The sequence below is a fragment of the Hyla sarda genome, chromosome 2 (assembly GCF_029499605.1).
Source record: "Hyla sarda isolate aHylSar1 chromosome 2, aHylSar1.hap1, whole genome shotgun sequence".
NCBI lineage: Eukaryota > Metazoa > Chordata > Amphibia > Anura > Hylidae > Hyla > Hyla sarda.
The window spans coordinates 413,098,859-413,122,485 of NC_079190.1; the positions used below are offsets into that span (position 1 = coordinate 413,098,859).

Below are 23,627 nucleotides of genomic sequence, written 5' to 3' on the forward strand. Positions count from 1 at the left end.
ATAAGACGCACCAACTTTCCTCCCCCCCCCATTCCTTCCCCATTTTGGGGAAGAAAAAGTGCATCTTATACGGTGAAAAATACGGTATGTTTTTTTTTTTGCTATATGTGTTATATTTAACACTACTGTCTCAACTTTTTTACCGGTCCTTATCATGACAGCAACCTTATCATTACCCTCTCCCCCCCCCCCCCCCCCCCCCTCTCGATCTCCGGTTCAGGGCCCCCAGCAACTCAAACTCATCCTTGCGCACCAATTTTGACCTTCTTAGCAGAAGTTACGGCCCGCTCACCCAATCACCAGCTGAGTCGGGGGTCGTGTCTCAACCAGTGATTGGCTGAGCGGGTCATAATTTCTACTGATCTCCAAGGGTGGGGGCCAAGTGTTCTAAGGCCAGTGAGCTGCTAAGCCCAGTACAGGAGATCACGAGGGTCCCAGCAGTCAGAGATCCTGAGATCAGACCTATCCCCCTATCTTGTGAATAGGGAATAAATTGACTTTCTACCCCTTTAAGGAAAACTTAAATACCCTAACGGGCCGAGTCTAGTCTATCCTTTAATTAGCTAAATGAATAAGACAGACATAGGACCATACATACAATTCCCTTCCATGTATTAGGTTAGGACTGTACGGCTGCAAACTGCAGTACCAAGTGTACCTGAGTAAGTAATGAATGTCATATCACCTTCCTTAGCTCATCAATATAGGTGCTGAGAATTGGACCCCCATGGACCAGAATCGAATGGCTTCTCCAGGACAGATGGATACATTTAACAGCAACAGTTAAGTTTCAGAAAATACTTTTAACAACAGGAGGAAATAGAGTGATGAGTTTACTTCTAAAACCAGAATAAAAAAAATAAAATAAATGATGTCTTAAAGATCTAAATCTTTACTATTTTTAGCTATAGTCAGCATAGCTTTAGCTACAGCCCCAGAAATCCGTCAATTGAACAGTTTGTGAACAAAGGAGAATGGAAACAAATCTATGTTCTAGCTCTTTTTGTGCATTAGACTCCTAGTGCTTGTTAAACTCTATTAACTTCCTTTATGAGAAGAAAACAGTCTTTTCTTTTCCAGAATTACACAGCATGCCAAAATCCTGTGATGTCTATTTCCTATTGACAGCGGTGTCTGTGTCCATCAATCTGTCTGGTTCCTTTCAAAACTAACAATTGCAAACCTAACCAGTCTTTTATCCTTTGCAAGTTAATAAACCATCCTTCAATACCTTCCTTCCATTGAGGTAAGAAACATTTTCTATAATGTTACTTCTTATTTAAAGGGGTACTCCCCTGGAAAACATTATTATAATTATTATTATAATTTTTTTTTTATCAACTGGTGCCAGAAAGTTAAACAGATTTGTAAATTACTTCTATTTTAAAATCTTAATCCTTCCAGTACTTATCAGTTGCTGTATGATCTCTACTGAGGAAAGGGTCATATATAAAGTACCCTGAAACGCGTCTAGAGAAAGAAATATTTACCGCATGACCACCGCAATCCACAAACCGCCATCATTTACCTCCGACACAACTTCATTATCTGCTGATTTTACACCTGGCTGTAATTCATCCGCCATTCCACCAGACGCCGAGAGATCTTCCACGAGGCTTTCCTTTCCTTGTTTCCGGAGCAAGATCCATCTACCTCCGAGTATATCTCCACCTCCGGAGCCACTCCGTGACCGGTGACTTCTCTTCGGCCTGCGGCAACCGGGCCCGTCACCGCAAGCGCATGCCAGCGCTGGACACAGCCTCCACTACATCTGCCATCGAGCCTGCAATTACTTCGTGACCGGTGACCTTTTTGGCCTGTGGCATCCGGGCCCGTCACCGTATGCGCACGCTAGCGCTGGACACAGCCCTCACATATCCATCTCTCGGACGTCCAGCCAAAACTACCCTTAGGAGTTGGTAACTATATCACTTTGTGAACTGTTCTAAATCACATGAGAACGGAGTGTACCGCACAAAAGTACACTATGTCGGTTTGCAAAATATTGGGATAGCGGTAGAACGTAATTCACATGCTATATTTTTTAAAAATTTTTAATATATGCTTTGTATTCAAATATCATACCTCCCCACAAGGGCCCTGTGGTAGGAGGCATTTATGTATTAGATTTGCATTATTTATTTTATGTCTTATTTGTAATATTTTTTATATTAAATTTGTACATCATTTAAAGTGAAGCACAGTCCGATTTATTATTTTTTCTGTAATTCCATCATCATGTACCATTTTATGGTATTAGTCTAGAGGCATTTGGTACCCCCCCTTTTTTTCCTTATAATTTACAAATCTGTTTAACTTTCTGGCACCAGTTGATTTAAAAAAAAATGTTTTCCAGTAGAGTACTCCTTTAACTAGCTTCCCAATAAGCCAAAATACTAGGGATGTCCCGATACCAATACTAGTATCGGTATTGGGGCTGATACTGTCCATTTCCATGGTATCGGGGACTCCTTCAATGTCCCCGATACCATGTCCGATATCTTCTGCCGCTCTGCTGCCCCGTTCTCCCGTCTGCATCATGGCGTTCTATGGAGGAGCATGTGACATACACGTCCCTCCTCCTCCCCTGCGCCCAGCATAACGCTACGGAGGAAGCAGAGTGATGTGTATGTCACATGCTCCTCCATAGAACGCAATGATGCGGACGGGAGGACGGAGCAGTGGAGCGGCAGCACCCGACAGAGGACAGCTGCAGTCTACAGGGCACCTGCTGTCTTAAGGGGGGCCCTGATGTCTAAAGGGGGCCCTGCTAATGTCTAAAGGGGGCCCTACTGTCTAAAGAAGGGTCCTGCTAATGTCTAAAGGGCGGTCCTGCTAATGTCTAAAGGGGGGTCCTGCTAATGTCTAAAGGGGGGTCCTGCTAATGTCTAAAGGGGGGCTGCTAATGTCTAAAGGGGGGCTGCTAATGTCTAAAGGGGGGGCCCTGCTAATGTCTAAAGGGGGGGCCCTGCTAATGTCTAAAGGGGGGGCCCTGCTAATGTCTAAAGGGGATACTCCCTACTATTATAGGCAATCTTAAAGCAGAGTCACCTGCACTAACTTGAATTTATATGTAGATAGTTCAGGTGACCCAGTTTCTACCGCTACTCACCATGTGAACATCAGCGCTATTTCTCCGGAGACATCGGTTTTGCCGCCAATGCAAATTCCCTGTTCTGCCCAATGGAGAATAGAGAAAGCTTGGCTCATTCTATGGCAGCCGCCTCCATTGTACACAACAAGGAACCCACATATCATACGGTAAATAGCGCCAGAAACCGGGTCACCATGCTGCCGGATTCCCTTTAAAATAAAAGTACTCGTACTTGGTATCGGCGAGTACTAGAATTAAAGTATCGGTACTCAAACTCGATCTTAAAAAAATGGTATTGGGACATCCCTACAAAATACCATTCATTTTCAGGCCTCTGGCAACCTATTTTCATGATATAGAATTTTCTTTAAAGCCTTTTTTTGGTCATGCATGGGATTTGCAGCTTCACTAATGGGTTTTAGTTAAACAAAACTGCAAATAAGTGGCTTAAATGCAAGATTTCAATGGCAAAATACAACTTCAACCTTTAAGTGAAAATGACATCTAAAGCTGTATTATTGTAGCTTTCCATCCCTCCATAAAGAATGTTCTTCAATCATCAGCCCTGCAAAATCCTAATTGACTTTAGTGATGTCACTCTTAGAGCCGCACAAGAGACAATAATTATTACAGATAGCATTGTGCAATGTAGAATTAACTTTAAAAAATAAAAGGAGAAAATGCTATTTTCTAATTACAAACTGACCTAGAAAAATTAGATATAATTATTTCCTTTTTAATGTAGCAATATACTTTATGTTCAATTCAAAAGTACATCACTATAACTATTATTGAGAAAGGCCTTTCATAAACTAAAAGACGAAAAGTCATAATGGAACTGAATTGGAAAAACACCCTAACCCCTTAAGGACGCAGGGTTTTTCAGTTTTTGCACTTTCGTTTTTTCCTCCTTACCTTTTAAAAATCATAACTCTTTCAATTTTCCACCTAAAAATCCATATTATGGCTTTTTTTTTGCGCCACCAATTCTACTTTGCAGTGACATTAGTCATTTTACCCAAAAATCCACGGCGAAACGGAAAAAAAAAATCATTGAGCGACAAAATCGAAGACAAAACGCCATTTTGTTAATTTTGGGGGCTTCAGTTTTTACGCAGTGCATATTTCAGTAAAAATGACACCTTATCATTATTATGTAGGTCCATATGATTAAAATGATACCCTATTTATATAGGTTTGATTTTGTCGCACTTCTGTAAAAAATCATAACTTCATGCAGGAAAATTTATACATTTAAAAATGTCCTCTTCTGACCCCTATAACTTTTTTATTTTTCCCCTACAGGGCGATATGAAGATAAATTTTTTGCGCCGTGATCTGAAGTTTTTATCGGTACCATTTTTGTTTTGATCGGACTTTTTGATCACTTTTTATTCATTTTTTAATGGTATAAAAAGTGACCAAAAATACGCATTTTTGGACTTAAATTTTTTTTACATGTACGCCATTGACCGTTGACTGAATCTCAGGCACGGAGCAGTCATTCGTCGATCGGACACCGAGGAGGCAGGTAAGGGCCCTCCCGGTGTCCTGTAAGCTGTTCGGGACGCTGCGATTTCCCCGCGGCTGTCCCGAACAGCCCGACTGAGCAGCTAGGATACTTTCACTTTTGCTTCAGACACAGCGGTCAGCTTTGATCGCCACGTCTGAAGGGTTAATACAGGGCATCACCACGATCGGTGATGTCCTGTATTAGCCGCGGGTCCCGGCCATTGATAGCCGCCGGGACTGACCCGATATGCATATCCCGGCATATCGCGGGAGCCAGCGGAGGACATAAATACATGTCCTTCGTCGTTAAGGGGTTAACCCCTTAAGGACTCAGCCCATTTTGGCCTTAAGGACTCAGACAATTTAATTTTTACGTTTTCATTTTTTCCTCCTCGCCTTCTAAAAATCATAACTCTTTTATATTTTCATCCACAGACTAGTATGAGGGCTTGTTTTTTGCGCGACCAGTTGTCCTTTGTAATGACATCACTCATTATATCATAAAATGTATGGCGCAACCAAAAAACACTATTTTTGTGGGGAAATTAAAACGAAAAACGCAATTTTGCTAATTTTGGAAGGTTTTGTTTTCAGGCCGTACAATTTCTGGTAAAAATGACATGTGTTCTTTATTCTGAGGGTCAATACGATTAAAATGATACCCATTATTATATACTTTTATATTATTGTTGCGCTTAAAAAAAATCACAAACTTTTTAACCAAATTAGTACGTTTATAATCCCTTTATTTTGATGACCTATAACTTTTTTATTTTTCCGTATAAGCGGCGGTATGGGGGCTCATTTTTTGCGCCATGATCTGTACTTTTTTTGATACCACATTTGTATATAAAAAACTTTTAATACATTTTTTATAATTTTTTTTTAATAAAATGTATTAAAAAAGTAGGAATTTTGGACTTTTTAAATTTTTTTTCGTTCACGCCGTTCACCGTACGGGATCATTAACATTTTATTTTAATAGTTCGGACATTTACGCACGCGGCGATACCAAATATGTCTATAAAAAAGTTTTTGACGCTTTTTGGGGGTAAAATAGGAAAAAACGGACGTTTTACTTTTTTATTGGGGGAGGGGATTTTTCACTTTTTTTTTACTTTTACTTTTACATTTTTTTACATTTTTTTTTTACACTTGAATAGTCCCCATAGGGGACTATTCATAGCAATACCATGATTGCTAATACTGATCTGTTCTATGTATAGGACATAGAACAGATCAGTATTATCGGTCATCTCCTGCTCTGGTCTGCTCGATCACAGACCAGAGCAGGAGACACCGGGAGCCACACGGAGGAAGGAGAGGGGACCTCCGTGCGGCGTTATGAATGATCGGTTCCCCGCAGCAGCGCTGCGGGCGATCCGATCGTTCATTTTAATCGCGAACTGCCGCAGATGCCGGGATCTGTATTGATCCCGGCACCTGAGGGGTTAATGGCGGACGCCCGCGAGATCGCGGGCGTCGGCCATTGCCGGCGGGTCCCTGGCTGCGATCAGCAGCCGGGATCAGCCGCGCATGACACGGGCATCGCTCCGATGCCCGCGGTTATGCTTAGGACGTAAATGTACGTCCTGGTGCGTTAAGTACCACCTCACCAGGACGTACATTTACGTCCTGCGTCCTTAAGGGGTTAAAGGGGTACTCCGGTGGAATTTTTATTTTATTTTTTAAATCAACTGGTGCCAGAAAGTTAAACAGATTTGTAAATTACTTCTATTAAAAAATCTTAATACTTCCAGTATTTATTAGCTGCTGAATATTACAATGGAAATTCTTTTCTTGTTGGAACACTGTGCTCTCTGCTGACATCACAAGCACAGTGCTCTCTGCTGACATCTCTGTCCATTTTAGGAGCTGTCCAGAGCAGCATATGTTTGCTATGGGGATTTTCTTCTACTCTGGACAGTTCTTAAAATGGACAGAGATGTCAGCAGAGAGCACTGTGCTCATGATGTCAGCAGAGAGCTCTGTGTTCCAAAAAGCTAATCATTTACAAATCTGTAACTTTCTGGCACCAGTTGAAGTCACATATGCAATGGGGGCTGGCACTGTATCGCTAGCTCCTATCTTTGTATGACGTGTGCTTTTTTTTCTCTCTGCAGGAACAGACGTTTTTTGTTGATATACTATCATAAGATATGATATCCCATTTAGTCCCTGAGGAGGTCACACATAGTGGCCGAAATGCGTTGGATATCGTGGGATAGTAATTCATTACTCTGACACACTGTGACATATAACTCATTTAACAGTAAGTGTCTTTGTTTTGCGTCTTTACAATGGAGAGACAACATCAGCTTCTTTCCCCAATATGATCACCTATATGTTAATTACCCTTTAGTGCTATATTAAAAGTTAAGTTTTATTCACTCCCCTTACCTCTTTATATTATTATTGACTGGGGGATTTATATAGATGCGGCGGGTAAATACCCAATATCTTTCTACAACCTTTAACCAATACTTTAAAAAGAAGTTTAAAACCTGTATGGGGGAAAAGTTTTTTTTTGCGCTCACAGCCAGTCAGGTGTACAGGGCATTGCAGTCAATTGCTGGTAAAGACGCAATAATAGGAAAACTCCACAGGAAGTAAAATCGCAGCATTCTGGACAAAGGCTTCTTTCATAAAATTTACTAACTTACTAATTTACTAATGCAAATTCATAAAAAAAAAGTTGAACTAGTAAAATCATACAAGCAACCAATGTGCTTTAGAATTAACTCTTTTCTAGGTCCTGTGAACAAAATATCTCCCTCAAAATAAATAAGTAAATAACTAACATAGTCCCACCTTCAAACCTGCACCTGTTAACCCCTTCACACACAACAAAGACAAGTGCTGGTGCTACACAATTTAACCCTCAATGGTCAGGATATACACCTATTCGTATGAGCACCAGTAGTCTAAGACAGTTGATATTATATGAACTAAACACACATATGACATATAACATAATATATGAGCTGTTGTTTATACTTAATGGGGATCTGGTTCCCAGCTTGATGATTCAAAAAGCCTCCCATATGAGGAGTTTGTATCACCAATCCCTCCCCCCCCCTCCATAGGAAGGTCTTACAACACGCTCAATAGGGAAAACCCGTAGAGAAGACAAACTTCCACTTTTTTTTATCTCAAATGTGCCTAGAAGCTCCCAATAACATACCACTGAATAGTATCTAAGGCACTTGCGCCTGTGATAACCTTTGTTTTAGCTTTCTAGTAGCGGACACAAAATATTGGGCTTTACAAATTTAATGAACAATGCAATATACTACATGGTAAGACTCACAAGTAATATAAGACTTTATGCTAAATATTTGGTGACTACTTTCCTGGTCTTGTTACACTTTGTAATCTCAAGATGTAACATAGCAAGTGGAGAATGAAGCGGCACTCCAGAAAGGATCCAATCCAAAAGGTGTTTTATTCACCCATCAAGTACAGGTGCAACGTTTGGGTCCACAATCCAAACCTTTTTCTGAAGCAGAGAAAGGTCCGGATTGTGGACCCAAACGTTGCACCTGTACTTGATGAGTGACTAAAACACCTTTTGGAATGAATCCTTTCTGGAGTGCCGCTTCATTCTCTACTTACTTGAACTTTGGGACTGTGAGCCAGGCGCTCTGAAGCATAGCACCCACTGGGACTGGAAGTCCTTCACAGTGCCTATCCATTTTCTTGGCTATATATATATATATATATATATATATATATATATATATATATGAATTTTCTGACCCTCTTCTGCAACAAGAATATTTTAACATTATCTAAGTACTGTATATGTATGATATTGTTAATTTAATCCTATAGATGATGCTATAGGACTGGCCACCGCAGTTGGAGGACCCAGCAAAGAAGACTCAGAGAAGATGTGAATGCATGGATGGTGAGTGAGGGCAGGCTCTGTACTTGCCTCAGACACACCTCCTTTTGAGCAGTGCATGTCTGAATGAGTAAGCAGCAGAACCTAGGGGTTTGTGAGCCAAATACAGAAGCTAGACCCCTTAAAAATACATGTAAAGCATCTGCATGACCTAGAGAGTAACATACTATTTTTTGTGATATGACTTTAAGAGGCACTGTCATTGTTAAAAATTTCTCATATATTGCAGGACTCATTATAATATGACATTTCACAATATACACCTGTTAATTTTTATTTTTTATTTTCACCTGATATTCAAGCTCACAATAGCCACCACTAGGGGTCGCCTGTCTTTTAGCCAGACAGACTAAAGCATACGGGTATCCAGTATAGGAGATTTCTATTGTCTATGCAAAACTACAGATAAAGGATGTGTGGACATGCTGGGAGCTGTAGTTTTAAAACAGCTGGAAGCAAAACTGCTTTAACAAAGTTATTTACAAACATTCCAGCTTCAGTTGTTACATTCAGGAGTCTGTGAAAGATGAATGACACACATAGTGACAGCTATGCTGATTATCATCCAGCTTTACTAGGAGAAGATAAAACAGATAGAACATGTATTCATAAAAATGCTGTACTTTTATCTAAAAAATCCTTGCACTAATTTTATAAAGATCTATTCTTATATTTATACATTTTATCCTGTTATGAATTTACCATAATGTCTTCTGATTACTGCAGGCAAGCTCCAAGTATCTTCCTCTGACACATGACACAGAATAAAACCAGACAGGAAAGGGTTACAGAGTAGAGAGTACTGATTGGCTGACTGCCCAGGCTTGCTCCTGTGAGGGCGACAGACTGACACGCCCCCTCCAGCCTGCACAATGAAATAGTAACTCACCAGCAGATAAATGCTTATATCTCTGGATATATAGGTCCGAGACACATAAAAATTATATGCACATGATCAGGATTGGGTCCTGAGTAACATATCTCTCTCTTTTTTGCACTATGACAGGTACGCTTTAAGGTGTACATCATATATGTTATTACATCATAAGATCAAAAGGTTGTCTTAATTATGAGTGTCTGAAATTGAGGGTCCAACTACTGGATACCACACTTATTGCCAAACTTATTGGCCATACAACTGAGAAATGTCACTTCACTAAAGCGCTTTCTGGTGGTAACACTGGATAACCATATGGCCAGGGGTATTTGCCTTTAGGCCCTTATGGGCTTGTGCCTAGAGGAGTTGTGTTTAATGGGGAAGTACCCTATCCTATCTTGTCTGGATCCCAAATTGATGGCATATTTGCTGTTAGCAGTTATTTAGAAATATTTCACCTATTTGCAATTCTTTACTTTGTTTTTGCTTAATATATGAGTGTATATAATATAAAAGCTGTTTACTGAACAAAAGAAAAATTTGGAGGGATAGAGAGACACTTTCTGTGGGTAGGACCTACGAAGGGCTAAAAAACTTGCCACTTATGCTTGGACGCTGTACAATGAAGTTCACCATGCATTTCCACAATACATATTTTTTTCACTAGATGGTAATAATTGTGAAAAGAAAGATATGTCAGCATATTTAAAAATATCTATAGGAAAATGACAAGGATAAGAAAAAGAAGTCTGTCATTTTTATGCTTTGCATTGAATGCACACATCAGTGTTAGACGCCACTGCTGTGACATGTTTCAAAGAGCAAAATTGTTTTTACCATTGCTTTACGACAAACTTGACACTGGCATTCAAGCAGGCCTCTCAGGGGGCACCTAAAGTCTATTTTCTCAGAGGGTTTAGCTGATCTATAAGAATATAGCGCTGAATAGCTGATTTTGCTTTTGTAACAATAGAAGCACACTTCTAGACTAAGGGGAAAAAATAATTAAGAAAAGTCCAACAAAAATTTTTTACTATATAAATGTACTATAGTCCTAGGGGAGAAAAGCAAAAATAGTAAAAATTACAATGTACTAAATGTTTTAATATATACAGTTATGTGTTTTCATAATTTATTATAGTCATTGAACAGAGATCAAGAATAGATTAAGAGAGAGAGAGAATGAGAGACCGAGAGGTGTGTGTGCGTATGTGTGTGTGTGCGTGTGTGCGTATGTATGTGTGTGCGTATGTGTGTGTGTGTGCGTATGTGTGTGTGTGTGCGTATGTGTGTGTGTGCGTATGTGTGTGTGTGCGTGTGCGTGTGTGCGTATGTGTGTGTGTGCGTGTGTGCGTATGTGTGTGTGTGCGTATGTATGTGTGTGCGTATGTGTGTGTGTGCGTGTGTGCGTATGTGTGTGCGTGCGTGTGTGCGTATGTGTGTGTGTGCGTATGTGTGTGTGTGTGTGCGTACGTGTGTGTGTGTGGGGGGGGGGGGTTGATTCAGCAGCACTTTGGATTTTGTACATATATTGGGTGCCAGCCAAATAGAGCTTGATCCGGGGTCACTTGTAACCAATATTTGAAAAATGTTCAGGAGGTCATATGGAAAATTCTTAGCTTACTTACTCATTAATTCATTGTTACATTTCTATCCCACCATCTAGCCGTTGTGGTAATAAACATTTATATATGCCAATTTTGGGAAACTAGCAATAGGGGAGTTTTCATTGCTCTTTTGGCAACACTAATGCCAACATCTCTGGGGGCTGTTATTTATCAGAATTAGTGTATATATATATATATATATATATATATATATATATACACACATATATATATACATACAGTGACCCCTCGACCTACGATGGCCCCGACATACGATAATTTCAACATATGATGCTTTTGTATGTCGGGCCCATCGCATAAACGGCTATCCGGCAGCGCTGACTGCTTCAGCTGCCGCCGGATAGCCGTTTATGGTGCCACGTGAGCTCCGGTGATGTCTCTTACCTGTCCTCGGGGCTCCGAATCGTCCTCTTCGGGATCCTCTCCATCGTCGTCCTTCTCCATTGTCATCTCTCTCCATTGTCATCATCACGTCGCTGCGCACGCCGTCCCGTCATCCAATAGGAGCGGCGTGTGTAACAACGTGATGGCGGCGACGGAGCGCGCGGATGACGGGGAAGCAGAGGCCTTGCCGGAGCGTCGGGGACACCTCGGGGACGCGGCGACAGCGATGGACGGCGACATCCCGGCCAGCGGTGACGGTCCGGAGCGTCGGGGACAGGTGAGTACAACTTCCTCTAACAGTGGTCTTCAACCTGCGGACCTCCAGATGTTGCAAAACTACAACACCCAGCATGCCCGGACAGCCAACAGCTGTCCGGGCATGCTGGGTGTTGTAGTTTTGCAACATCTGGAGGTCCGCAGGTTGTAGACCACTGTCCTATACTTTACACTGCACGGATCCCTCAACATGCGATGGTTTCAACAAACGATGGTCCGTTTGGAACAGATTACCATCGTATGTTGAGGGACCACTATATATATTTCTGGAAAATGGAAAAATGTTGCAGCACTCAATGAAATCAAACAAGTAGCTTTATTCCATCAAGCAAATACATTGCAACGTTTCGGCTGCCCTTGCTACCATTATCAAGCATAGAGTCTTGTGACCCACAGGAAGTATATATGTGCAAACACATAGTGTAAAAATACATAAATATGATACATAGTGTACAAATTAGCATAGATATGAATACGGGACTGTCTTCCTCACACCAATTGACAGACCGTACAGTCAATATAATACAATACATTGTAACCGATGTACCGTACACATTTTTGCTGCAAAATAAGTGAAATAAAAGGTTAGCTCTTGTGCATGACAAATCATACTGTACATCTACAACACATCCGCAACAGAATTCTGATGGTAAGCTTTCAGATGTCTGCCATAAAAATGAATTAATACATTTATATTACAGTCTGTAACACTAAAGTCACTTGATAGGGGAGTGGGGGAGGGGATACCTTTACCATTATGAAGATTAGATTCTGGATGCAGCACAGGAATGAGAATCTGCACTAATGACTGCTGGGAAATGAAGTTCAAAGCAATCATGTGCCACTTAGAAGCTCCGCCCACCACACAGATTTTCATATGAAAATGGTATTGACTAAAAAGAAGGCAGAGATAAGGAAATAAGGTCAGCTCTGTGTTATTTTTCAGAGCCAGACACTTTTCAGAAGAATGCCCATTCTACTTTATATAAAAAATAAATAAACCTTTACTTACCTCCAGCACTTCTCCAGTGTCCTGTTCCGGTCCCCAGCTGCGATCCTCTTCCTGTGAGAAAGTATGATTCCTGGGCCCAGCGTGACATTGCGGCCCTGTGTGCCCTACTGCTTGTCATTGATCGAGGCGGGGCATCGTTGCAGCCAGTAATTGGTTGAGCGTCTCGGCCTTTTGGCTAAGACCAAGTGTAGTATCTGTTCTTATCAGTTTTCATGCCGGTGGCAAACTCCGCCGGTATGGGGCTGGTGGGGATGGGTGCTGCATGGAGGATGCAGGTGTACTGGGGCTTTCCGGTGCTGGTTCTGAGGAATCAGCTCGACGGCTGCCCCGATGTGACCTGTTCCCTCAGGGTCTCGCCATGAGGCTGAGAGGGTCTAGAGCCGAGGTACTTTTGTGCCTCGGGGAGTGATGACCCCGAGGTTCCGAAACTCACTGGGAGTATTGGCTCACTGAGTTGAAGCACGGGCACCATAATCTCTTCACCTTGTGGCACTCACCTCTTGATTCCCGGCCTTCTGGCTAGGATCAGAGAAATTTTTATAGATCCGGCCGGATGTCCGGGCAGTATATCTGCACACATTCACTTATTTATTTCTTTTTGTCTCACTGTGTCACTTTTTGCGTGTTGTGTGTTCACAGGATTTGTCTGGATGCAGTAGCCCTTCCGGGTGTCCCTCCTGGCGGTCTAGGGGAGGTGTGTGTGGCCATTAGGTTCTGCACCTCCCTGCAAACACCCCGGGTACTCCTGGTTTGGCAGGGTACCTACCGTTATCGGCTCTGCGGGCAGATACCTTGGCTAACGCCAAGGGGGATGCCGGGAGCATTTGTGGTCCCCTAGTAGCTTCGGCGAAAAGGGACATCAAACCTGGAACCTCGCAGGTACCATTTGGTCCAGAGGAGAAGGGTAAGGTTTGTTGGGGGGCCTCTCTCTTATCGGAGAAGGGCTTGCGATAGACCGCATCCTTTGTGCACGTTTTTTTAGTGTAACACGTTTGCACTTTTTCTTGCACTTTGGGTTCCTCGGCTTTAGAAAAAAAAGTAATTGGTTGAGCGACAGTATGACACTCTCTCCGGCCTGACGTCAGGGTCCAAGTGTCATGCTTTCTCACAGCCGGGGACCCAAGTCGGACACCGGAGGAACCACAGGAGTGCTAAAGGTAAGCAAAGGTTTATTTTTTCATATAAAGTAGAATGTGCGTTCTTTTGAATAAACCCCCCCCCCTGCTGGATATCTCCTTTAACCCCTTAAGGACGCAGGTTTTTTTTTTTTTGTTTTTTGGTTTTGCACTTTCATTTTTTCCTCCTCCCCTTCTAAAAATCATAACTCTTCCAATTTTGCACCTACAGACCCATATGAGGGCTTACTTTTTGTGCCAACAGTGAAACAAAAAAATATATATATATATGTGGGGCAAAATTGAAAAAAAAAAATGCAATTTTGAAACATTTGACTGCTTCCGATTCTACACAGTGCACTTTTCCGTAAAAATGTATAGGTTTGATTTTGTTTTACTTCTGGTAAAAAATGATAACACGCACGATTTTGCACGAAAATTTATATGTTTAAAATGTCCTCTTCTGACCCCTATAACTTTTTTTTTTCCCCATACGGGGCTATATGAGGGCAAATTTTTTTGTGATGTGATATGAAGTTTTTATCGGTACCATATTTGTTTTGATGGGACTATCTGATCGCGTCTTATACATATACATTTTTTATGGTATACAAAGTGACCAAGAACATGCAATTTTGGACTTTGGAATTTTTTTTACGTATATGCCATTAACCAAGCAGTTTAATTAACATAATATTTTTATAGTTCGGACATTTACGCACACGGTGGTGTGATATATGTTTATGTTGATTTTTATTTAAATTTTTTTTTAAATGAGAAAAAGGGGGTGATTCAAAGTTTTATTAAGGAAGGGGTTAAATCACATTTTTTTTAACTTTTTTTTTAAACTATTTTCTAGTCCCCATTGATTAGTGTTGATTAGTGTTATCAGCACTCTGCAGCTTCAGCTAAGCTACCCAAAAATAAAACACATAAATGTGCTCTATAGTGAAACACCACTGGTGGAAGATCCTGGGAAAATTGTGCTTACCGCATGTGGTTGTGTAAACTCACACACAACAATGGTTTAAGTGAGTGAGGATAAAAGTTCCGTCCGCTACCCTCCTGCTGGTAGATAATGGACAATGGAAGAATTATAGTGGGAGCTGCAGAAAAAAAAATCAGAGCTAGCTGGAATGACAAATATACGTCTATTGTCGTTAAGGGGTTAAGTTGCTTCTGACACTGTTATCATTTTTCAACCATATATAAAAAATAAAAATAAAATAAAAATTACCTAAGAGAAAAAACCTGCTCTTATGAAATGCACAGCAGCTTTTTAATGTTACCACAAACCATGTAACAGCTGTCACGGTTCGGCTGGCAGGAGGTGGATCCTCTGTGCCAGAGAGGGATTGGCGTGGACCGTGCTAGTGGACCGGTTCTAAGTTACTACTGGTATTCACCAGAGCCCGCCGCAAAGCGGGATGGTCTTGCAGCGGCGGTAGTAACCAGGTCGTATCCACTAGCAACGGCTCAACCTCTCTGACTGCTGAAGATAGGCGCGGTACAAGGGAGTAGACAAGAGCAAGGTCGGACGTAGCAGAAGGTCGGGGCAGGCAGCAAGGATCGTAGTCAGGGGCAACGGCAGGAGGTCTGGAACACAGGCTAGGAACACACAGGGAAACGCTTTCACTGGCACAATGGCAACAAGATCCGGCGAGGGAGTGCAGGGGAAGTGAGGTATACATAGGGAGTGCACAGGTGAACACACTAATTAGACCAACTGCGCCAATCAGTGGCGCAGTGGCCCTTTAAATTGCAGAGACCCGGCGCGCGCGCGCCCTAGGGAGCGGGGCCGCGCGCGCCGGGACAGGACCGACGGAGAGCGAGTCAGGTACGGGAGCCGGGGTGCGCATCGCGAGCGGGCGCCACCCGCATCGCGAATCGCATCCCGGCTGGGGGCGGTATCGCAGCGCACCCGGTCAGTAGATCTGACCGGGGCGCTGCAGCAGCGAGGATGTTGCGAGCGCTCCGGGGAGGAGCGGGGACCCGGAGCGCTCGGCGTAACAGTACCCCCCCCCTTGGGTCTCCCCCTCTTCTTGGAGCCTGAGAACCTGAGGACCAGACTTTTGTCTAGGATGTTGTCCTCAGGTTCCCAGGATCTCTCTTCAGGACCACAGCCCTCCCAATCAACCCAAATTTTTTTTTTCCCTCTGACCGTCTTGGAGGCCAGTATCTCCTTCACGGAGAAGATGTCAGAAGAACCGGAAACAGGAGTGGGAGAAAAAAGTTTGGGAGAGAAACGGTTGATGATGAGTGGTTTAAGGAGAGAGACATGAAAGGCATTGGGAATACGAAGAGAAGGAGGAAGAAGAAGTTTGTAAGAGACAGGATTAATTTGGCACAAGACTTTGAAAGGACCAAGATAGCGTGGTCCCAGTTTGTAACTGGGGACACGGAAGCGGACATATTTAGCGGAGAGCCATACCTTGTCTCCGGGAGCAAAAATGGGGGAAGCTCTTCTTTTCTTATCGGCAAACTTTTTCATGCGAGATGAAGCCTGTAAAAGAGAATTTTGGGTCTCTTTCCATATGGTGGAAAGATCACGAGTCACTTCATCCACAGCGGGCAAACCAGAGGGCAAGGGAGTAGGGAGGGGGGGAAGAGGGTGACGGCCGTACACCACGAAAAATGGGGATTTAGCAGAAGATTCAGAGACTCTGAAGTTGTACGAGAATTCGGCCCATGGTAGAAGATCTGCCCAGTCATCCTGGCGGGAGGAAACAAAATGCCGTAAATAGTCACCCAGGACCTGGTTAATTCTTTCTACTTGCCCATTGGATTGAGGATGATAAGCAGAAGAGAAGTTTAATTTAATCTTGAGTTGTTTACAGAGAGCCCTCCAGAATTTTGACACGAATTGGACGCCTCTATCCGAGACGATCTGCGTGGGCAAACCGTGAAGACGAAAAATGTGTACAAAAAATTGTTTTGCCAACTGAGGCGCTGAAGGAAGACCAGGAAGAGGAATGAAATGTGCCATCTTGGAAAATCGATCAACGACCACCCAAACAACAGTGTTGCCACGGGATGGGGGTAAGTCTGTAATAAAGTCCATACCAATCAGAGACCAAGGCTGTTCGGGGACAGGCAGAGGATGAAGGAGACCAGCCGTCTTCTGGCGAGGAGTCTTATCCCGGGCACAGACAGTACAGGCCCGCACAAAATCAACAACATCCGTCTCCAGAGTCGGCCACCAATAGAAACGAGAGATGAGTTGCAAGGACTTTTTGATGCCCGCATGGCCTGCGAGGTGGTAGGAGTGACCCCATTTGAGAATCCCGAGACGTTGGCGTGGAGAAACGAAGGTCTTCCCTGGAGGAGTTTGCCTGATGGAGACTGGAGAAGTGGAGATCAGACAGTCAGGAGGAATGATGTGTTGCGGAGAGACCTCTACTTCCGAGGCATCCGAGGAACGAGAGAGAGCATCGGCCCTAATGTTCTTGTCGGCAGGGCGAAAATGAATTTCAAAGTTAAAACGGGCAAAGAACAACGACCACCTGGCCTGGCGAGGATTCAGCCGTTGGGCAGACTGGAGATAGGAGAGATTCTTGTGATCGGTGTAAATGATAACTGGAAATTTTGATCCCTCCAGCAGATGCCTCCATTCCTCAAGTACCAATTTAATGGCCAGTAGTTCTCGATCCCCGATGGAGTAGTTCCTCTCCGCCGGAGAGAAGGTCCTAGAAAAAAAAACACAAGTAACAGCATGCCCGGAAGAATTTTTTTGTAGAAGGACCGCTCCAGCTCCCACTGAGGAGGCATCAACCTCCAATAGGAAGGGTTTAGATGGGTCAGGTCTGGAGAGCACGGGAGCAGAAGAAAAGGCAGACTTGAGCCGTTTAAATGCGTCTTCCGCTTGGGGAGACCAGGACTTAGGATTGGCATTCTTCTTGGTTAAAGCCACGATAGGAGCCACAATAGTGGAAAAATGTGGAATAAATTGTCTGTAATAATTGGCGAACCCCAAAAAACGTTGGATAGCACGGAGTCCGGAGGGGCGTGGCCAATCTAAGACGGCAGAGAGTTTATCTGGGTCCATTTGTAGTCCCTGGCCAGAGACCAAGTATCCTAGGAAAGGAAGAGATTGACATTCAAACAGACATTTCTCCATTTTGGCATAAAGTTGATTGTCTCGAAGTCTCTGAAGAACCATGCGGACATGCTGGCGATGTTCTTCTAAGTTGGCAGAAAAAATCAGAATATCGTCCAGATACACAACAACACAGGAATATAAGAGATCACGAAAAATTTCATTAACAAAGTCTTGGAAGACGGCAGGGGCGTTGCACAGGCCAAAGGGCATGACTAGATACTCAAAGTGTCCATCTCTGGTGTTAAATGCAGTTTTCCATTCGTCCCCCTCCCTGATGCGGATGAGATTATAAGCACCTCTTAAGTCCAGTTTGGTAAAGATGTGGGCACCTTGAAGGCGATCAAAGAGTTCTGAGATAAGAGGTAGGGGGTAGCGGTTCTTTACCGTGATTTTATTAAGTCCGCGGTAATCAATGCAAGGACGTAGGGAGCCATCTTTTTTGGACACAAAGAAAAATCCAGCTCCGGCAGGAGAGGAGGATTTGCGGATAAACCCCTTTTTTAAATTTTCCTGGATGTATTCAGACATAGCAAGAGTCTCTGGGGCGGACAGAGGATAAATTCTGCCCCGGGGTGGAGTAGTGCCCGGGAGGAGGTCAATAGGACAGTCATAAGGCCTGTGAGGAGGTAAAGTCTCAGCTTGATTTTTGCAAAATACGTCAGCATAGTCCATATAAGCCTTAGGGAGACCGGTTACAGGGGGACCCACAGGGTCACGGCAGGGAGTACTGGGAACCGATTTAAGACAGTCCTTGAAACAAGAAGTACCCCAGCTCTTGATCTCTCCTGTGGACCAATCAAGGGTTGGGTAATGGCGTTGAAGCCACGGTAGTCCAAGGAGAATTTCGGAAGTGCAATTGGAGAGGACCAAAAACTCAATTTTTTCGTGATGAGGTCCGATGCACATTAGGAGGGGCTCTGTGCGGTAACGCACGGTACAGTCCAATCTTTCATTGTTAACACAATTGATGTAGAGGGGTCTGGCGAGACTGGTCACCGGGATGTTGAACCTGTTGATGAGAGAGGCCAAAATAAAATTTCCTGCAGATCCGGAATCCAGGAAGGCCATAGTAGAGAAGGAGAAGGTAGAGGCAGATATCCGCACAGGCACAGTAAGGCGTGGAGAAGCAGAGTTGACATCAAGAACTGTCTCACCTTTGTGCGGAGTCAGCGTACGTTTTTCCAGGCGGGGAGGACGGATAGGACAATCCTTCAGGAAGTGTTCGGTACCGGCACAGTACAGGCAAAGATTCTCCATGCGGCGTCGTGTCCTCTCTTGAGGTGTCAAGCGAGACCGGTCAACTTGCATAGCCTCCACGGCGGGAGGCACAGGAACGGATTGCAGAGGACCAGAGGAGAGAGGAGCCGGGGAGAAAAAACGCCTCGTGCGAACAAAGTCCATATCCTGGCGGAGCTCCTGACGCCTTTCGGAAAAACGCATGTCAATGCGAGTGGCTAGATGAATGAGTTCATGCAGGTTAGCAGGAATTTCTCGTGCGGCCAGAACATCTTTAATGTTGCTGGATAGGCCTTTTTTAAAGGTCGCGCAGAGGGCCTCATTATTCCAGGATAATTCGGAAGCAAGAGTACGGAATTGGATGGCGTACTCGCCAACGGAAGAATTACCCTGGACCAGGTTCAGCAGGGCAGTCTCAGCAGAAGAGGCTCGGGCAGGTTCCTCAAAGACACTTCGAATTTCCGAGAAGAAGGAGTGTACAGAGGCAGTGACGGGGTCATTGCGGTCCCAGAGCGGTGTGGCCCATGACAGAGCTTTCCCAGACAGAAGGCTGACTACGAAAGCCACCTTAGACCTTTCAGTAGGAAACTGGTCCGACATCATCTACAAGTGCAGGGAACATTGCGAAAGAAAGCCACGGCAAAACTTAGAGTCCCCATCAAATTTATCCGGCAAGGATAGTCGTAGGCCGGAAGCGGCCACTCGTTGCGGAGGAGGTGCAGGAGCTGGCGGAGGAGATGATTGCTGAAGCTGTGGTAGTAGCTGCTGTAGCATCACGGTCAGTTGAGACAGCTGGTGGCCTTGTTGCGCTATCTGTTGCGACTGCTGGGCGACCACCGTGGTGAGGTCGGCGACAACTGGCAGTGGAACTTCAGCGGGATCCATGGCCGGATCTACTGTCACGGTTCGGCTGGCAGGAGGTGGATCCTCTGTGCCAGAGAGGGATTGGCGTGGACCGTGCTAGTGGACCGGTTCTAAGTTACTACTGGTATTCACCAGAGCCCGCCGCAAAGCGGGATGGTCTTGCAGCGGCGGTAGTAACCAGGTCGTATCCACTAGCAACGGCTCAACCTCTCTGACTGCTGAAGATAGGCGCGGTACAAGGGAGTAGACAAGAGCAAGGTCGGACGTAGCAGAAGGTCGGGGCAGGCAGCAAGGATCGTAGTCAGGGGCAACGGCAGGAGGTCTGGAACACAGGCTAGGAACACACAGGGAAACGCTTTCACTGGCACAATGGCAACAAGATCCGGCGAGGGAGTGCAGGGGAAGTGAGGTATACATAGGGAGTGCACAGGTGAACACACTAATTAGACCAACTGCGCCAATCAGTGGCGCAGTGGCCCTTTAAATCGCAGAGACCCGGCGCGCGCGCGCCCTAGGGAGCGGGGCCGCGCGCGCCGGGACAGGACCGACGGAGAGCGAGTCAGGTACGGGAGCCGGGGTGCGCATCGCGAGCGGGCGCCACCCGCATCGCGAATCGCATCCCGGCTGGGGGCGGTATCGCAGCGCACCCGGTCAGTAGATCTGACCGGGGCGCTGCAGCAGCGAGGATGTTGCGAGCGCTCCGGGGAGGAGCGGGGACCCGGAGCGCTCGGCGTAACAACAGCTAATATCACAATTACACTTATTATGATGTGCACAATATATCACCTTGGAGTGGCATATTTGCCTTTTTAGAAATGTTTAAATCTTTTATCTATAGAAAATATCAATGATAAAGAGCAGGAAAAATGTTAAGATCAATCACTGAAAAAAAAACACGATTTACATGCTAATGTAACTGGGTAAACATATGCAGTGTTATGTATTAATGAAGATAACATTGAAAAGGTTGAAAGGCTTCTGTAGTCTATTTTATTATCTTGATTTACTGTTAATGACATAGCGACAGGGCTGTGCCTTGTACATTAAAAAAATAAATGAAAGAAAAATGTTAAAACCAATAAGTAACAAATATTGCTATTGCATTATCACATGCGGACAATTATTTTTATGGATTGTTCAGGGTAGTGGTACTCAACTGGCAGACCGTGGTCCAGATCCGAACACAGGCCACCAATCATTCGGACCTCCAGACAGTTCAGGAATCCAAAAAGAAGAGGCATCCACTCTCCCTACATTATTTTGTATCGGTGTCTATAAGACACCATTACAAGTGAATACAGTGGGGCAAAAAAAGTATTTAGTCAGCCACCAATTGTGCAAGTTCTCCCACTTAAAAAGAGGAGAGAGAGGCCTATAATTTTCATCATAGGTATACCTCAACTATGAGAGGCAGAATGAGAAAAAAAATTCATAAAATCACATTGTCTGATTTTTAAAGAATTTATTTGCAAATTATGGTGGAAAATAAGTATTTGGTCAATAACATAAGTTCATCTCAATACTTTGTTATATACCCTTTGGTGGCAATGACAGAGGTCAAACGTTTTCTGTAAGTCTTCACAAGGTTTTCACACACTGTTGCTGGTATTTTGGTCCATTCCTCCATGCAGATCTCCTCTAGATCAGTGATGTTTTGGGGCTGTCGCTGGGCAACACGGACTTTCAACTCCCTCCAAAGGTTTTCTATGTGGTTGAGATCTGGAGACTGGCTAGGCTACTCCAGGACCTTGAAGTGCTTCTTACAAAGCAACTCCTTTATTGCCTAAGCGGTGTGTTTGGGATCACTGTCATGCTGAAAGACCCAGCCACATTTAATCTTCAATGTCCTTGCTGAGTGAAGGAGGTTTTTCACAGAAAATCTCACAATACATGGCCCCATTCATTCTTTCATTTACATGGATCAGTCGTCCTGGTCCCTTTGCTGAAAAACAGCCCCAAAGCATAATGTTTCCACCCCCATGCTTCACAGTAGGTATGGTGTACTTTGGATGCAACTCAGCATTCTTTCTCCTCCAAACTTTGGTTTCATTTAACCATATAACATTCTCCCAAACCTCTTCTGGATCATCCAAATGCACTCTAACAAACTTCTGACGGGCCCGGACATGTACTGGCTTAAGCAGAGGGACAAGTCTGGCACTGCATGATTTGAGTCCCTGATGTGTTACTGATGGTAGCCTTTGTTACTTTGGTCCCAGCATTCTGTAGGTCATTCACTAGGTCTCCCCGTGTGGTACAGGGATTTTTGCTCACTGTTCTTGTAATCATTTTGACACCACTAGGTGAGATCTTCTATGGAGCCCCAGATCGAGGGAGATGATCAGTGGTCTTGTATGTCTTCCATTTTCTAATAAATTCTCCCACAGTTGATTTCTTCACATCAAGCTGCTTGCCTATTGGAGATTCAGTCTTCCCAGCCTGGTGCAGGTTTTCAATTTTGTTTTTGGTGTTCTTTGACAGCTCTTTGGTCTTGGCCATAGTGGAGTTTGGAGTTTGAGTGTTTGAGGTTGTGGACAGGTGTCTTTTATACTGTTAACAAGTTCAAACAGGTGCCATGTAACGGGTCTCAACAGGTGGTGGATCCTCTTGACCTGTGTGGATGATGACGTGAACCGTGCCAGGGAGCAGAGTCTAAAGTGCCACTGGTTTTCACCAGAGCAGGATGGTGTTGCTGCTGCAGCCAGCACCCAGGTCACTACCTCTGGCATAAAAGGAAACTGGCAAGGCGAGGTCAAAGTAGAAGTAGGTCAGGACAGGCGGCACTGCTGCAGGGTCAGGTAACAGAAAAAGGATCAGGAACACAGATATCAGGAACACAGGAGCACAGTGTGCTTTTACTAGGGCACAAGCCAACAAAGATCTAGCCAGGAGCAAAGGGAGGAGCTGATACTTAAAGACAGGGTGCAGGTTTAGACACTTTATTAAATGAGTACTGGCCCATTAAAGGTAAGAGCTCCGGAAACAGAAAGAACAGGGAGGTGAGTGACGGGCTGGGATCCGCAGCGAATACCTGCCCCACTGGGACATGACAAGAGAGTGCTCACGGCCAGCGTGTCTGGCTGGAGCGCAGATGTTGCATGCCATTAATACAGGTAAGGAGTGGAGGACAGAGGAGACTCTTAACCCCTTAAAGACCAAGCCCATTTTAACCTTACGGACCAGGCCATTTTTATTTTTGTGTTTTAGTTTTTTCTTCCCCGCCTTCTAAAATCCACAACTCTTTTATATTTCAATCTGCAGACCCATATAAGGGCTTGTTTTTTGTGTGACCAATTGTAATTTGTAATGAAACCTCTCATTGTACGATAAAATGTACAGCGAACCCCCAAAACATTTATTTTTAGGGAATTTTTTTTTATGAAAACCACAATTTTATACTTTACGGTAAAAATTACATGTGTTCTTTATTATGTGGGTCAGTACAATTAAAATGATACCCAAAGCTAAATACTTTTATATTTTTTGTACCGCTTAAAAAAGTAATCTAAAACCGCTCTATTTTGAGCACCTATAACGTTTTCCTTTTTCCATATATAGGGCAGTATGAGGGCTCATTTTTACTACATCATCTGTACTTTTTATCTATATCACATTTGCATATA

The 23,627-nt window shown here is 43.9% G+C and overlaps 1 protein-coding gene and 1 non-coding gene across 2 annotated transcripts in view; one reads left to right on the forward strand and one right to left on the reverse strand.

Moving 5' to 3' along the window:
• Positions 1-23,627, reverse strand: part of PUDP (pseudouridine 5'-phosphatase) — a 329,742-nt gene that overhangs the window by 11,818 nt on the left and 294,297 nt on the right. The window lies entirely within an intron of this gene.
• Positions 12,846-13,032, forward strand: LOC130360009 (U2 spliceosomal RNA). The gene has a single exon (XR_008890519.1). It is a non-coding gene; the product is annotated as a U2 spliceosomal RNA (small nuclear RNA).